At 32.6% G+C, this 18542-nt stretch overlaps 1 pseudogene; it reads left to right on the top strand.

Annotated features, from left to right (window-relative positions):
* The first annotated feature begins 13455 nt into the window (after nucleotides 1-13455).
* Nucleotides 13456-17173, top strand: LOC149548635 (disease resistance protein RPS6-like; annotated as a pseudogene).
* The last annotated feature ends 1369 nt before the right edge of the window (nucleotides 17174-18542 follow it).

The raw sequence follows: 18542 nt of genomic DNA, 5'->3' as shown, positions 1-18542 counted from the left end.
ACTTGTTGAGGTTCTTGTAATGCTTGCTCACCTTTCTATGTTATTGCAAGAGTGGATGACCCATAGATTGTTTTCCATATTTTTGTACTCTTGGTCACCATATCCTCAATCTTCTTTTTCATTATATATAAAGCTCTATATTTGAGGGAAAACTATTTTTTGTGCTTCTCCATAGCCTTAGTAATATGTCTTTTATTCAATTCTAGCATTACTTGGGCTAAAGTTTGATTCCTTGATTTGTCTTTCTATATGTAGGTATTATTTCCACTTTTGATCAAATTGGTCATAAAGAATCTTAGGTAATGAGTTGGAAATCTCTATAGGAGTTTATTGGAATGTAGCCAATCACATATATGACTTCCTCTATAGTATTTTGTTGAAATTTTCCTATCTTATCAAAATCTGTGTGCAAAACTAGATAAATATGTATTTGATTTTATATTATCTCTTGAATTAACTAAATTAGAAGAGGGATTGTGTCTTACCACCTTGAATTGACTCATGTCATAAAATTTAGTCCTCTCCTCATCTGACTTAGCTAGAGCTACATATTTTCTCCTTTCTTATGTCTTCTTGACTGGTTAGCTTGGCTCTATTGAAGCAATAGTCCTCTTACCTTTAGGTTTCTCAGCAACCTTGACTTTCTTAGTGGCTACCCTTTTGCTAGCCTTGGTAACAAGAGTTGATGACTTTTGTTGTGATAGTTTCATAACCTTCTTCTTGGGTTTCTCCACTTTATGCTCTTTAGCCTTTCTTTTCTTTTTAGTAGACTTGGGTGCTTCCTTAGCTTCTTCTCCCTCAACACCTGCTTCATGAGCTCTATCATCTTCTCCTAGACCTTGAGTAATTACCAAGGGGGCTTGGACTTGTTCTTCATCTTCCTCATCTTCATCTTCTTCTTCATCTCCACCTTTGCCAAATCTTTCCTTTAGCTTCTTCACAATTTTTTTCTTCTTTCTTACCATGGTAGTTTTCTTCAAATCAATTGTAATTATGGACTTTGCTTCCTCATAATTCTCAAATGAGGTGGCACTTTTATCTATTTCCTCTACCATCAAGGTTTTAATAGCTACTAATGACTCATCAATATTTATCTCATATGGAAGGGGCTCATCTGACCCTAGATAGGACTCCCTACACATATGTATAATCAACATCAACTAGAAAGAAAATATCATCATAATGTTTCTCAACCAGTGACATGGGAATCCTTAATCTCTGCTTCATATAATTCTTAAAGTCTTCAAAATAAATTGTCATCACTGACTTAGAGTTATCTCCAAGTTGCTCTATAAACTCTCCAATTTGAACCAGAATAGACCCATTGGTCTTCAAAGCAACTTTACCAAATGAAGCAAATGTGTTCTACACATAAAAGAATATATAAACTAATAAAGAGCCAAATTCGCAAGATACACTCTTGTTTTTCCTTATGGCTTGCAAATTTTCAAATAGTTGTTGAAGTTGCAACTTGGTAAGGTCATAGGTGTGTTATTTCTTCACTATTTTGTATCCAAAATCTACAACCATATAGGACACATTGTTCAATCTACTACATTGAAAGAACTTGTGAACTATCACTCTCACACAAAAAGAAATTAGGGGGTCTAAGATAGAATCTAGCGACATTCCCCCATTATTCTATACTACACCTATGTTCTTCTTAATTAACTCTTTTGAATCACTTTGCATGATCTTGGGTTAGTCTATAGTAGTATAAACTAACACTCAACTAATGATCCTTTTTGTGATCTTAATGGGTCCATCTTCTAGCCAAATGAAGTTTTCATGTATTATACTAAGCACAATCTTGATCCATTTAGTCTTGAATACATTAGGGAAATCTACGACATGAGTCAACACTTTTCTTTCTACGATTTTATTCTCTTCCCTCAAAAATCCATCATCACAAAGTTGACTATACAATTCCCTTAACTCCATATCACATATACTTCCAAATTTGAATGTGTAACAACACTTGACTTTCTAAATCATTAAGACTTTTGGTGGTATCATTGATAGTGCACAAGACGGGTCTCCTTTGTATACAATTTTAGGTATTGCCTAGAAAGTTGGTTCCCTAATCTCATTACTAATTAATTATGCATTCAACAATTCCTTTTCCTCTTCTAACACTTTTAGAAGAGCTTGCTTACATATTTGGTAGCTAGGGTTTACTAAAACTCAAATAGAAAAACTCAACGCCAATAAAATACCTTTTCAATTTGATCAATATGTCAGGTTGTAGTTGAATATAGTTCACAAATGCAAGAATCTCCTATTGCAATTCACTTTCCTTCTCTTCATGCTCTCTTTGATCTTGAATGAATGTAAATGAGTCAATAAATGACTATATATCCTTTAAAACAATCAATAAATTCTTAATGCTTACACAACTATAAGCTTGGTCAATATAGGGTTTCCAACTCAGTTGGCTTACTCACAACTTCCACTTTTCTTGGTTCACATAGCACGCTTGGCCAATACTACCATACTTAGTAGTTCAGCATCAACTGAAATTTCATTCACATTTGGTAGTAACCATTAAATCTTGCATGCTCAAAAACAACATGAAAACTAACAAAACTAAAGACATTTGTCTAGGTTCTAACTATTCCATTACATCTTAATTCATGCATATATAGTCTTTTTAGAACTTTGATTCTTGGAACTAATCTAAAATATATCATTGAGATATCAGTCTCATACATACCTTTTGATTCCCTAGTTGGGAGTGATGTGATCAACTGATCCTTTGGATGAAGTGACCTCATCTGAACTTGATGTACTAAAATCTTCCTTTTCTTCCATGTCTTGTTCACCTGCACTTTGACTTTTTGAACATTAACCTTCTCTTTACCTTTATTAAATTCACTACTTGGTGCCTTTGACATTGTTGGACAATTTCTACCTATATAACAAGCCTTCAAATAGCTAAAGCATGTAGTTTGACCCAGCCATATACTATAATCACTTCAAAAATGTGTTCTAATGCAATTCTCAAGAAAATGTCCATATTCTTGACAATAATGACAATTGCACCTTGTGTTGTAATCCCAATTGTATGATTTTTTATTGTGTTGTACCTTTGTCTACTTGTTTGATGTCCACTTGGCATTAGATTTGCATTCATATGCTTTATGTCCATGCTTCTGAAAATTGTGGCAATGCCCTCCAAATATTTGTAATCTTAAGGTCTTGGTCTTGCATTCATGTGCCTAATGTCCTTTATTTTTGCACTTATGACAATAACCCATGAATTTATGTTTAGTATTCTAATTTGCATTATTACTCTTACAAAAATTTGTTGTATGACCTATTTTTCCACAATTATGACAAGTGGGTTTGTAGTTCTTACCTTTGTTTCTTTGTTCACCACTTTTAGACAATTCTCCTTCCTTAGTACTAGTGTATCTTAATCTAGTAGTATCATTGTTAGATCTAGGAGATATCATTAGCTTCTCAAAGTATTTGATGGCTTCACTAGGTTTGCTAAAACTTTCTGCAATTTTTTTTTTTCTGTTCTTAGTTCATTCCTTAGTTGTTTGTTTTGTAACTTTACGGTTGTGATCTCAATTTCCTTTCCATTTAACTCGTGATTGGAAATCATCACTTGATTCATTGTTTCCAATTGCATGTTAACACTCCTTTATACCTCTAATTTCTTCTCTTCTAGTTTGTTGCTTAGTGTCCTTTTGTCATTTTCAATCATGACTTTGTCTTCCTTATATTTCTTTTTCTTCTTGGTCAACTCACATAGAAATACTAATTGGACTTCTTGTTCTATCTTTAGATTTTTGACCTCTTCAATTAGGGCACCCTTTTTTTCCATTAGATTTAAACTCTTGCATCAAACTCACGTGAGTTTCCATTTGCAAAAAAATTACTAGTGTCTTCCTCTTGGTAATGTGTGTAATTTTCCTCAATAGCTATATCCTTCCTTCTCTTCAATGAGTGCTTCAACTCATCTCTTGCTTCATTGAGTTGGTGTAGGGCAAGCTAGATTTTAATCTTCTAGTTCTCAATAACTTTTCCCAACTTGTAGATTTCCATCTTCAATATCTTTCCTCAAAGTTACAAATCTTTCCTTTTCATAGAACAAGGCTCTGATACCAATTGTTGGAATTAAAAATTGGAAAGTAAACTATGAGAGGGGGGAGTGAATCAACACTTCAAAAATTTAACCATAAAAGCATTCACCAAACATCCATTTCACAATTTTCATGTAAATTGAAATAGCTAGTTACACATGTTCATCCATAGCATAAAACAAATGACACATGACACAATAAAGTTTTTACCCAAAAACCCTCCAATGAGAAGGTAAAATTGGAGTGGGGATGACACCAACAAATCTTCACTACTGTAGTTTTAAAGTGTGTCCAATGAATGTTACAATTGTTCTACCCTATGAAAGGTTTTCCCTATTAAAGGCTTACAAATATTGTTAAATCTTACCCTATTAAAGGATTACAACACCCTGCTAAAAGTGTGCCTAGTTAAAGGACTTCAACTTAAAATAAAGTAAGCATTCTAATAAAGGATTTACAAAAGCCTACTAGGACTACTTGATTAACAAATTTTTACTGATTCACCTATTAGAATGTTTAAGCCTTGATCCTTCAGTTAGCACCTCTTCGGTAGCTATCAGATCTCCTCTTTCTTGATGTGTACTTGATCCTCCTAATTAGATGCATTTCTTATGTCCTCTCTCCACTTTCCTCTATTCTCTCTATCTCATTCTACAATTCATAACATGATCTCAACCTTCATAGTCACCGTGAATTCTCTCTCTATACTTATCATTCACCCTTTTCTTCTTATCTTCACATACAAACACTTTAGGGTTTTCTCTCCTTAAGAAGACTTAGGTGAACTAGGGTTAGGTAGGAATCAACAATTTTGATTAACCCATGTTTCTATTTAGAACATCCCTTAATTTGATTGGTTGCATGCATTGCATAGAGATTCTCAATATACCTTTGTATATATCTTCTAGAATCATAAAACAATCCTTAAGTTGGCCCAAAAATGGTTTACATAGGAGTTTGGGCCATTACAAATAACTATTTCCAAAATTGTTTACTCAACACTTGAAAGCTCTAATGCTTGGCATTCACTATATCTTCAATGTTGTAACTCGTCACCTGAATGACTCGACATCCACTATTTTACTCAACATATGAATCACTCGACATATATGTCTTGCTTGGCATTTGAGTGACTCCGCACATACCATCTTCTCGACACATACTAGTGCTTGACACTAACTATGTATATTGTTTGGCATACCTACTTACTCGACACAGATAGAGTTCTATTAAGTAATGACTTAAGTGTTTTGTCAATGTCTTGTCAAAATCACAATGAGATCAACAATTTTTTCAACCAACATTGGGCCATCAATGACTAAAACAAGTAGCTTTCCATCCAAATAATTTAATTATAGAGAAATCTTTCGATACTTATCAAGGAAGATGTGCTCTATAGGAGTCTTGGTGGATCATGCATCTTTCATCAATGTTATTATTGCTAAGATAACTTGGTTATATCACTTACTCAAAGATATGATTTTTTTTTTTATACTCTGTATTGTGGCAAAAATCAATTATTTTCATACATCCTTTTCTCTTTGAATGGCTTTAAATCATCATATCCCTTGCTCTTTTTTTTATAGTCTACCTTAAGATCTATTGTTTCTATTATTGAAATATTTCCATTATTATTGATTCATTTTCAATACCTTTTGGACCCTATTCCTTTGAAAAAATTATATTAAAGGAAGTGGTACTCAATGGAATGCCCCTTTGTCCCTAATTTGACATTCATCTCATTATGCTTTCCTTGTATCCTCTTAGATATTCCTTGATCATACCTCTATTTTATATAAAAACAAGCCATTGTCTATTACAATTTGTTTGAGATCCTTGAATCCTTCATTGGTTTTGCTTCCCTTTCAAGTATGTATGTTCTCATACTAACATGTCCAATCTCTACCTCCCATAATATTCTTTTATCAACTCTTAGTTTCAATATGTATCTTTTGTGATCCATTTAATGTTTATTATCCATGGAATAATGATCTCTTTTTTAATGAAAACATTTTTGGTCTCTATATTTTAAATCATTTAATACATCATTTGATCTCCTCAACACTCATTGATCAATATCTTTAACCTATATTAAGTATTTCACTAGTTTGGTCACATTTGCACTATTTTTGCATGTCTTGGTAGAATTTCTTATTAATCACTTAATCTCTTAATGATTTAACATATCACTATCATAAATCCATGGTTTTGGTATATTTTTTAATCCTTATTTAGAATATATCCAAGAGAGAGCCTCTTATCTCAATAATGAGGAGTCACCAAGCCCGCAAGGGCCAAACTTTAATTCATTCAATCATTCAAACTCCTAATCCTAATAAAACATCACATTTTTTTATCACATCTCACGGCCCCACTTCTTATCACAACCACAAATTTTGATCACAAACTCACCTTGAGACACAATTTCCTCACCCCATGTTGACATCTTGGACTAATCACATCCTATTCTAAACCCTTGATCAAACATAGATCTCCCTTAATCTAATTGCAACTTTAAGAAATACTAGTTATACCCCTTGCTTATGTGCTGCCCCATAGTACTATATTGGGTATATTATAGTTTATTAGGATCCTACACCCCTATTGATCCCATCGAATCTCTATCTTTCACTCATACAGATTTTGTCACTAGCACAACCCTCTAGCTTATGAACTCTCTTTGTCAACACTTTAGCAATCCCATATTGATGTAGAGCCTCAATGCTCCAAAATTCTCATGCACTAATAAATTTCTCCTTTCTCACCTAACACATAGATGGACCCTAGCATGTGCACTTCATATTCTTGTGATATATTGTCAAGTTTCTTACCAAATTTCAAATTTGTGGTTCACTAATGTGCAACTTTTATTATAGGTCTGGATAGTGTTGACAAAGAATAGATTTTCTCCAAAATCTGTATATGTTAGTACAAAAATAATAGAGATAATATATTGTTCTTAAACTTGAAATGTACTTCGATCCTTTAATATTCTTGCATTAATTGATTTCAATGCCTTGTTTATTCAGGCGGATCAAGTATATATATCATGCAAAAGGATGTGAGGATGAATGCTCATGTCTCTAAATGGAGACATGAACATTCATCATCACACTAGGTTGGTGTTAACAAATCATGACGATTTGTTAAAAACTTAACATAAGTCTAATAATATGTTACCAATCATTATGAACTATAGCCCAATATAAATTATAGATCAATAATGATCTAAAATCAAAGGAATCATAATAATTTTTTATCATGCCTTAAATGATCACAAAAAAAAAATATGACCATCAGTTTCAACTATGCATTGATTCACATATAAAAATAATACATATGCATATATATATATATATATATATATATATATATATATATGTATGTATGTATGTATGTATGTATGTATGTATGTATGTATGTATGTATGTAATAGTATTTGCATCATTCTATTGTACACACACACACACACACACATACACGCTGACCATAGCTATTGTTAGACTAAAGCTACATGCTTTAACATATAGCAACACCTCCACAATGCTAAGGTAATCTATTTTTCAACATATGTACAAGATTTTGAAAATTGATTGCATCACATGCTAATATGATGAACAACTTGAAACATTAAAAATTATACTCATTTAAAACCAAAGGTTCTCATGTTATCACCTAGATTAGTTTAACTAATTAAAAAATACTCTTCATAATCTAGTTTAACAAGACATTCATAAGAATTTAAATCCATAAAGTGAATCTATATCCCTAAAAATCTGGTGATCACTTAAATTTCATTAACTTGATAATTGAAGAGCCTATGGGTCCCATGTAATAATGAGAAGAAACTCAACACTATATTAGACATCTCAAATCCTATTCACAAATAACTTAATATGTTTCATGCACCAAATATCCTAGTAGCATAACTTATAAAAGAAAGAGACACGTAATAAAGAAGAGAAAAAGAGTAAAGAACCCACTATAATATCCATGTAACATCTCAAGCCACCCTCACCAAGCCTTCAAACTATAAATATCATGCCATCTTCTAGAACTTCCTTATATAATATATTGTATCTAGTGGTACCCATATATAAGAAGAAGCTCAAATTATTTTATCAAGGTCCAAGTAGAGATCCCCATCTAGTGACAACAAATTTCCTTATCATTTTGATTACGTAAAAGTAGGTTTGAAAGGGACCCAAAACCCCAAACAAAAAAGAACCAAAATCAAGAGCTACAAATTTCCTTATTATTGATCCTCATTATCTAAGCTAATCCATTCCAACATATATTCAACCTTTCTAAGGACAACCAACCAACTCTACCAAAGCTAGAAGAATAATCTTCATGCCCATTAACTTGAATAACTATGGAATCAGGTTCATCCTTTTCTTCCTTGTTATATTTTGTGTTCTAGTATCGACCCATAATAACTATGAAAACAAGTCTTTTTCTAGGAAAATAACCAAGAATAATAGTAGTTCCAATGCATTTTCTTAAATTTTAATGTTTTTTAAGGACATGCATAGTTGTAGTTGTAAGAAGGAAGAATATGTATATTTTTATCAACTGATATATTTTTATGCACTAATTTTTACTACTAAAAATTATTTACAATCTATGATGTTAGAAATTGTACTCCTCTCCCACTCTCACCCCCTCTCTTCATCTTATTATCTTCCACTTTTAAACTCCTGCTCTACCCATCTCTCTTCCTCCCCACTCTTCCTCACTATTCCTAACTTCCTCTCTCCCTTTCTCCTACTTTCCCACTTCCTCCTTCCCTCTCCTTCTTTATGCCCCTCCCCCTCTATACCCCCTCCCCTCTTCTCATTTCCTCTCTCTCTATCCCCTCCCCACTCTCTTCATCCTCCCATATCTCTCTCATACTAACCCGCCTCTCTTTCTCCTCCCCTATCTCCCTCCCTAGTCTTCTCCTCTTTTCCTCATCTCCCTATCTCCCTCCCTACTAGCCCCTCTCTTCCTCTCTCCCTTCCTTCCTCCCTACTCTTCCCCTCTCTTTCTCATCCCCATACCTCCCTCCCTACTATCCCCCTCTTTTCCACATCCCTCATATCCCTGCCTACTCCCCCCTCTCTTTCTCCTCCCCATGTCTCCCTCCCTACTCTCCCCCTCTATAACTCCTCTTCTTGCTCTCTCCCCCTCCCTTCCCCATATCCTATCATCTTTCGCCTCTCTTCCTTCCCCTTTCTCTCTCCCTCCTCTTCCCCTCTCTCTTCTTCTCTTTCTCTCCCATTCTCCTATTATCTGCCCCCCTCTCTTTTAAGTTTAGATAACATTTTTGCAATATGGATTTTCTCTTGTTACACTGGGCTTTGACTTATTCAAGTTTTTGCTATATCTTCATTTTCATTACAGGGTTGAAATCTGGTATTTAAGACATCCTCATTTCAAATAATATCAATTGAATTCTCCTAAACCTCTTTCTTATCATAAATCCTACATTCTCATCCAACTATTCATTAACTTATGAATCAATGGAAAGGAATTGTTGGTCATTTTTGCCTTCTTGCCAAAATTTCCATATTCAAATTCAAACATAGTAACGTTCACATATTTGAAAATTCAAATACAACAGGGGACAAAAATATCTTATACTAAAACATTAGGTTATATTTTAATTCCTAAGTGACTGTGCACTTTAATATTTTGGTAGGCTTGCACCTTCCCCATTGTTAGATCTTTTCATGATGTACGGTTGTTGCTATGTTGCTATGCAGAAATGAAATGGAATTACTTTATGAAAAATAGCAATGGCTCAAAGTTTGGATTTTGGTGGACTCTTTCCTGTCAAAGTAGCTGAGTAGTTGTCAAAACACATTTGTAGTTTGTTGGTTTCTCATTGGCTAGGGTAATGACTCTGCAAGGCGTGGGTCAGTTCCTTTAGTGAATTTTACTAACCATCTGATCAAGGATCATCCATGGTTGTCACTTTTTTTCCTTGCAGAGCTGCAAGGTAGTTATTTCATGTGACATAGTGAGCACTTGCCACATGGATTGTGCATCCTGTTTCCCTTGGCGGGTTGTAATAGTGAAGACTTATCAAATAGGTTGGTGTATAGATGAGTTCTAAGTAGTTTAGATTTTGGCATGGTCAGTAAATTGGTTGCATTTTTTTAGGCCATCAAATGGAGGAAGATCGACATCTCTTGTTATGTTGCTATGGGAAAATGGTCAATCCTTAGTTATAGCAACATAGTGAGGATTTTCCATGTATCCTAGCAGACCTAGTTTGGAAGGCATAATTAGATTGACATGGTAGTTAGAATTAACAATATTATAAGTTTTCACGGTTAAATTTTGAAGGGTGGTGTAGTCAAAGTGATATGGTTGTTAAATATGTGAGGTGGTGAAAAGAAATAACATGGTTGGCCCATGTGGCTTATTCTAGTTGCATCACTAGATCGACTTGCTGACTTTGTTGATTCATGAACTAAGAACAAGGAAAGATTGGGTTTCTTGCACAATCTGATCTTTTTAATAGATTTCAACCACTCTAGAGTTATTGTTGTGCTAGAAATGATGCAAAGGCACTCTTTTCACCACTTGGTTGTTCATTTTAAAGGTTCTAGTATTGATTGGCATCATTTCCATCACTTCAAGGTTTATTCTAGTTAGGGTTTCCATGATTTTCCTTCCTCTACAAGTGTATCAAATAAAATCTATTGTTTGGATCACCTTGATTATTCTCTGAGCACTTAATGGAAATGGTTGTAGAGTAACTTCAATGATAAATATCTCAATTATGCTTGAACTATAAAAGCAAGGTTGTAATTCTTTCTTAAGGTTGACTCTTCTCTATTTCTCTAATATTGCCTCTAGACCTAATGACATCCTACCTTATCTCCTTCAATTGTTGATGACTCTCCAAGATTTATTTGCCTTTCTTCAATGTTTTTTGGTTATCTACAATTTGTATGATTGTATCTCTTTCAACCTATGAATAATATATAAGCGATTTCTCTCCTTCCTTGTATTATCCATTTTGGTTGTTTGATTTGCATGTGATTATTGGATCTAAGCAAGTTTGAATATGTATATCTTTGATGTCATAATAGTTCAAATTTGCATGTATGGGTAGAGATTTGTTTGAATAGTCTATTTTAGTGCATCACCCCCTTATAATAGATTATGTAGTTTGATTCTATGCATTCTTACTCCCCTTTCCTCTCCAAGAGTAGTTAGGTGCATCCTAATAGTAAAGGAATCTGGCCTTCTCCAAAGATTCAACCTCATAGTTCAAGTCCCATAGCTTGGAGGTTGTTTCTATGTTTCACAATATTTTCCTTAGGTAAAAAATTTCTACAAGGGTGAAAAATTTTGTGACAATGGGAACTAATGCCTCATCTACTACCATTGAAGAAAATTCTTCCTTTTCAAAGCATCCTTTCCAAATTCACCTATATTTGTAGGAAGTGAATCCCATGACACATAAAATCTTGATAACAATCAAATTTTCATAAACTATTAGATTATGATGAATGTGAGAGTGATAGTAGTAGCATTAAAGATCTAACTGATGATGATTTGGGCATAGAGTCCAAGAATCCCACCTTATAGGTATACTCCCATGATGCATTCAATATGCTTAATATTTCACAAGGCTGATTTTTTTCTTTTTGGATATGTAAATCTTATCACATTATAGTTCTTGCACCCTATAAGTTGATCTAGGGCTTCATTTCCTATTATTGTAGGAATTTCTACTTTGAACCAAAAGATAAGTGTTATGTATTTGCAAAAAATTATATTATTTTATTTTATTTTATAAAGGGCCAGTGTATTTTCATTGCATCATATTCTAGGGCATTTTCTTGTTGTAGATAACTACTTTTGATTCTTAAATATTTAGGATAAATTTTCAAAGTATTTCTACTTGTCCTATACATAAATACATAAATATATACATTCATCTATCTATATTTATATTTATATATCCTCTAAAAATTTATGTCAAGTGCATAAGGTGGCTCATCAAGGCTAAGTAGATCATGCAAGTTTCAATTGGCTTTCTATGTTTGCAACCTAGCCAAATTGAAGCATGACCCACCTAGGGCTTGCTAGCAAAAATAACAATCAACATCTTTTGACCTCAATTATTGTGTAGGGTAAAGTACACTATGTCTACTTTCATTTTCCTAAGAGTCACTGAGTTTCAACCATGGCAATGCATTTTACACACCATTTACGAAGCACTGCCCAATTATGGCCTAGAACTAGAAGTGACTAAAGAAAATTAAACTAGGCTAACAAAACAAAACTAAAACTCTGCAAAATTTGTACAAAATTCCTTAACAAGATAACCAAACTATTCAACACAAAAAGATAATAGTTTCAATCCATATTCTTATAATTGTAACACTTGCAAAACTTTTTATAGTCCAAAAATTCATTAAGTTTTCTCATTGACTTTCCAATACTCCAACTCCCAATCATACTTAGGATTTGGAGTAGGATTAAGTAGTTTCAAATGACTTTCCTCAACCAATTATAGGTCAAGCATAACTATTTTTTCTCATCTTGGTGTATATGGAACTTTTGTGCAAAATGTGGCTCAAGTTACAACATGACAACTTTGACAACATTTGCAATTTTGACAACTTCAATACAATACTTGGCTTCCTTGCAATGATTTGATGAAATTTGATGCCAAATGGTGTTTTTAGACTTATTAGATCCAAATCAAACTATTCTAGTAGTTTGACCCATTTGGAAAACTCTTGGATTTTCTTGACAACTTTTGGCATTGTTGATATCAAAGTTTCAAACAACCAAGAAAAAATTGAAGGACTTAAAAAATTACACACTTGGGCTATGGTTTAACCATTATTATATCAGATTTTATTGTATCCTATAGGTGCTCCTACACCATATTCTTAGTAGTTCGGGAATCAATAATTTGATCAATTCTCTCAAACTCCTCATTCGGCAATTGATGTACTAGTTCATCCAAAAAATATGAAAGTGTATTGTGTTGTCCACTCCATTCACCCTCATAAAACTCACAAAAATATGCAACATTGAATATTATAGAATTATCAATTCCAATTAGAAACTCAATTTCATTCAAATTAGATGAAAATTCCACAAACTCTTGCACAAGCCAATCATTAGCCTGATCAAGTTTGGTGATATTATATTGCATCACCATCACACAATGTCATTTCTAACATAATCTCTCACAATTTCCATTCAACTCATCCTTTCATTCCCTCTACACTCTAACATCTATGATTATATTTATGGGCATTGGTAATGATCACAAGTTAAGGGAAATCTCAAAGCACTTAAGCATCTCATAATCACTAGAGTCCATCTAGAATCCCAAATCCCTCACATGGTGTGTGGATATATTTGTAGATATGAAGGGAATATTGTGAAGTTTTTGGTTTAGGACATAGTCAACAAGTTAAATAATGTGTCATTAGATGTTGCAAAATCTATTGTTGGAATGGAAGAGTGGATAACTGAGGTGATCTGAATGATTGGAATCGATTTAGAAGACATATTGATAACAATTAGAATTTGTGGTATGGGAAGTTTGGGGAAAACAAATCTTACAAACATAGTATATAATGATATAATTTACCTCAAATTTGAAGCTGGACATTTTGTATCTGATATTCACCTCAAATCAAAGCAAGTCAATGGCATATGTCAATTACAAGGTCACTTGTACAAAAAGATTTTTTGAAGGTAGAATTCCAAGTAAATAATTTTTCTCATATAAAAACTCTCATCAAGGATTATTTAAGATATCGTTGTTCCCTTGTCATTCTTGATGATGTTGATAACTCTACATAATTGAATGAAATTAGGGGAGATTGGTTTGGGCCAAGCAGTAGAATTATTATCACAACTCACGATAAAAATGTTTTGAATGGTAGAAAAAATGATAAAATATATGACTTAAAGGTAGTTCCTAATGATTAAGCTCTTCAATTATTTAGTTGGCACACTTTTCTCCTAAAAAGACCTAATACAGAATTTGAAGATCTTTCTCTCATGGTTATAAAATACTATGATGGATTACCACTTTCACTAAAGGTAATTGGGGGCCTCTTGTAGGGAAAGTGAGAGAGAAGCCTTTGGCTTGAAACACTAAAGTAGTTGGAGAGCTCCATTTATGAAAACATCCATGGAAGGCTCAAAATTATTTATGAAGGTATTAATTCTAATGAGAAGGAAATATTCCTAGACATAGCCTATATATCTGTTTGTAAAGAGACTAAAACAACAATCGCATTTTGGGAAGCTTCAAATTTGGCTCCAAACATAACTATGATGAATTTGGTACTCAGGTCTATTGTTATAATAAGTGATGATATAAAATTCATGATGCATGATCACCTATGTGACATGGGAAGGGCTATTGTTGCAAATGAATCCAAAGATCTTGGCTATCATAGCTATCTATAGAAGATGCATGAAGTGCAACAAGTGCTAAAGAGTCATCAAGTTAAGCAAGCTACTTGGATACTTATGATTATTTATCTTAAGAACTAAGTATGATTTCTCTTGTTCTAATCCTATTTAAAAGAGTGTTAGGTATCTTATATTAGATGGAGAATTAGATGGGGAAGATCTTGTCTTAGACACAAAATGTTTGGAATCAACACATAATCTAAAACTACTATGGTTAACTAGCATGATAGTCCATGGTGGCTCCAAAAAATTATATTCCCATTTAAGATGGTTGATAATAGAACTTTGTACTGGCTTGGATCCCCTAGATAAGGACTAGAATCTAGAACATCTAGCTATATTAGATTTGAATGGAATTGATATCAAAACTCTATGGAGCTAGGGTTCACAACCAAAGGTAAATTTTGGATCTTAGAAGTATTCTTTTCCTTTTGCTTATTCATTTATGCCAAAGAAATTAATGCTTCTTACTTCTTCAACAATTTCCTAAAAATCTCAAGGTGTTAAACCTTAATCATTGCCTACATCTCAACGAATTTCCCAATCTATCATATTGCACATCTCTTATAGTCATCCACCTAAATAATTGCAAGAAAATTTCAAGTTTACCAACCTATTTTTATCTACTACAACAACTGAAATATCTAGATCTATCCTTTTCAAAGGACTTAGAGCTATTACATGGCATAACAAAGCTAATTTCACTTAAGCATCTTCACCTATCATATTGTTATGGTATAAAATTATTGCCCAGCCATCTTGGAAAGATTTAACTCCTTTAAAGGCTTGATCTATCATCAAGTTCAATATAATAGTTTACTGATCTTCCTTTGATGAATTTTTTTTAAAATGGTTTTATTAAGATGTTTTAGATTAAATAGCTTTTCTGAGTTTGTAAAGAACTTAAAAACATTTGGACATTAGCAAATGCCATGGTCTAATTGCTTTACCATTATCAATAGGTGAACTAAAATTCTTATCTAGTTTGTCGATGAATGAATGCACGAAAATATCTCATTTGTTAGTAGAAATTACAAAGTTGGTCTCTCTAAGAGAATTAGTGATGAACAACTATTGGAGCCTAATGGAACTTCATGGGAGGCCTCATACACTTGGAATATCTTAGTTTGAATGGATGCAATAAGCTAAAGAATTTTCCATTGGATATTAGTGAGATCAAATATTTGATATTTTTGGACTTGGGGTATTACAATAGTTTAACAAGTTTTTCTAGGTTAATAGGTGAGCTGAAATATTTACTTACTCTGGACATGCATAGTGCATACGTATAGAGAAACTACCAAAAGAACTCTATAAAGTTTCAACTTTGGAGAACCTTAAACTTGATAAATGCTATAAACTGGTCAAGATTCCAAATATATCAAATTTATTACACTTAAGAGTTCTTGATCTCTTCAAATTATTTTTTCATATCTAATCTTTAGCATAAAATTTCAGGACTTAATTCATTAATGAGTTTAGAAGTAGGGAATGCAAAGTTCAGGAGGGTGATCTCATCAAAAAATATGGAGATTTATAGTCACTGGAATACCTAAATTTGGAACATAATATATAATACTTGTATCCATCAAGAGTAATTTTTCATGTGAGACTAACAAAATTGATCCTACATCACTCTCAAAATTTATTGTACCTTCCCATTCTTCCACAAGGGCTAGTTGAAATAGATGTTGGTGATTGTCCTTAGTTAAGTAAAGTAGGTAATTTGCCTCATTTGAAAAAACTAGAGATCCTAGTTGTTTGCAATTGCAGGTGACTATTTGAGTTGTCAAGACTGAGTTGTTTGAAATCATTGAAAGAATTGAATTTAACTAAGTGGAACAATATCAAAAGCTTGGAGAAAGTTAAACAATTGCAATTATTGGAAAAGTTGTATCTGAATGGTTGCCCTACCTTTTTAATCAATTTTTATAGCCAAACCAAGGTGTGCCACTGTCTAACCTCTCTCCTTTTTCTTTTTTTTGGTTTCAAAGTATTAACATTAAAGTACTATGAAAATTTTTATAGTTGGATAAGCTCTAGAATATAGGAAATTCCAAGATTGCAGGAAATATGTTTTGGTGCAAACAAAGTTTTGAAATACTTCAAATATAAAATGTAGCACAAAATAGTAGAGTAGAATGAAATAGGGCATGTTTGGATTTCCCTCCCACTAGTTAATCATGGAATAAAATACACAAGAATTGTATTATGCCTACATTTAAAGTTTAACAAGAGTATGTTTGATTTATCAGCTAATGATGAATCTTTTGTAATCAACATATTAAGAGAAGATGGAGAGATTTGTCACAAAATGAACATATTTGGCAACAAGAAAAATAGTTTAGGTGATTGACTGTGTGTGTTAATATATAGAGAAAATCATCCATTAATGATAAATCTTGGGGATGGTGATAGGATACATGTAAAGTCAGCATTCATGAGGTTGATTGTAATAAAACAAGGTGCCATACAAATTCTATTTGAAAATGAAGTAAATGGGAATATAAAAAAAGAACAAATTTTTGGAATGATTTTCCTTGGAATTGAATTCCCTATTATCTACTCATGTAGAGGGTGATGCTGATGAAAGTGATGGAGATATAGATAACCACATTGATCCAGTCTAGAAAATTGATGTGGAGCACAATACAGATAATAAGATTGCTTCAAAAATTAAGACATGTTAAGATTATTAATGTAATTGATGATCACACTACTCTTAATAAGGTTTAAATCAATTAAATCCATTGTGTGATATGATTGAGGTGCTAACATAAATCTATGCAGATTGAAGATGAGATTCAAACAAATTTGTTCCATTTCCAACACTATCTATTACTAGTTGCCTTGGCATATGAAAGAGGATGAAGTGTAAGGCTAAAATAGTTTGGGTGATAAACCATTTTTTATGTGAATTATTTACATATGTTTTTTTATTGGTTGTAATAAATATATGGTTATCCAAAAATAATTTTTTTTAAATGGTTCATGTAAGAAATAAATTTCTCATTTATTGATTTATCTTGATGTGCAACCAATAATTTTTTAATAACAATTGTAACTCAAAAAAGGAGAGATGAACATGGCTTGCATAGAATTAAAATAATAATAATAGTAATTTCAATTTTTCTTTTAATACACAAGTAATCTGGAGAAAATCCACTTAATATTTAGATATGGCAGTTTTTATAGTTATCTGTCTAATGTTACAGTGGCTAGCATTTTATCGAGATACATCAAATAGATTTTGTCATCCTTCTACAAGAAGCCTACACTAGATGTTTCAATATATGGTTCATGGCCCAATTATGAAGATGGAAGTTTACCTTTCCAACTGAGATCCCAATAGTTTCTTTTGTCCTTCACACGTTTATATATTGTTATGTTATTCCTAACTTAGATTTATTTTGAAAATCTTTGTTTTTATTATCACTATTGTTCTAATCATTATGCTCCATCTGCTTGTGACATTCTTTGATGGTTCCTTCATGACTGACTTTTCATGTTATAGGACCAATATTTGCCAATTCACTACTATAAGAGGTCTCATATGGTATATAATATATAGTATTCAGGGGGATAGGGGTTGTATATAGTATGCATATGGTACTTTAAAATGGTAGTTATGAAAAAAAGTATTGCAATATAAGATTTAAATATGTGAAAGAGTAAATACTTCAACATTGCATTAAATTGTAACTTGAAGAGTGAATAGTTTGCATTAAATTGAAACATTTCATTAAGGATGTTTCCTGCTATATCCTCAGTACCCAGGTCCATCCAAGACACATCCATCAAAAATATCAATTCTCTTGGATGTTTCTTGGATAGACCTAATATTTAAGAGATGATGAATCCTTTTCATTAAGATAGATGCTCTCAAGTTTTTAATCACTCCTCCACAAGTTATGTTTGTATTGTCCAATTAGTGCTTGTTCATATTTGAGTGAATGCACTTTTGTGATTTCTTATATAATGAAGATATGGTTTGGTTTT

Source organism: Cupressus sempervirens, chromosome 7 (genome assembly GCF_028749045.1).
Source record: "Cupressus sempervirens isolate cs-2001-9-10 chromosome 7, ASM2874904v1, whole genome shotgun sequence".
NCBI lineage: Eukaryota > Viridiplantae > Streptophyta > Pinopsida > Cupressales > Cupressaceae > Cupressus > Cupressus sempervirens.
The sequence above is the reverse complement of the archived record's forward strand: the minus strand, read 5'-3'. Positions and strand labels throughout refer to the sequence as shown.